The sequence below is a fragment of the Merops nubicus genome, unplaced genomic scaffold (assembly GCF_000691845.1).
Source record: "Merops nubicus isolate BGI_N331 unplaced genomic scaffold, ASM69184v1 scaffold43458, whole genome shotgun sequence".
In the NCBI taxonomy this organism is placed as follows: domain Eukaryota; kingdom Metazoa; phylum Chordata; class Aves; order Coraciiformes; family Meropidae; genus Merops; species Merops nubicus.
This window is the reverse complement of record NW_008625875.1, coordinates 22,233-22,482: the sequence shown is the minus strand read 5'-3', so window position 1 is coordinate 22,482 and position 250 is coordinate 22,233.

The following is a 250-nucleotide window of genomic DNA, read 5'->3' as shown; positions in this document are numbered from 1 at the left end:
GTAGCTCTGTAGAATTCACCATAAGGGGGTTTCTTTCCCCCTTTCCCTCCCACACTCCAGCACAAGTGTCATCCGCTCACTCCCCTGTGCTGGGCTTGCTGTGGAGCTGGGCGAGCTGGTGGCTCCTGTGTGAGATGGCTTCAGAAGCAGAGTCCATTACCTGGGTGCCCTAGGAGGAAGGGTGGGCTTCGGCTCCCAACGCCACTGACCCGGCAGGCAGGGGGACGGCGGGGGGAGGGCCTGCGAGGGG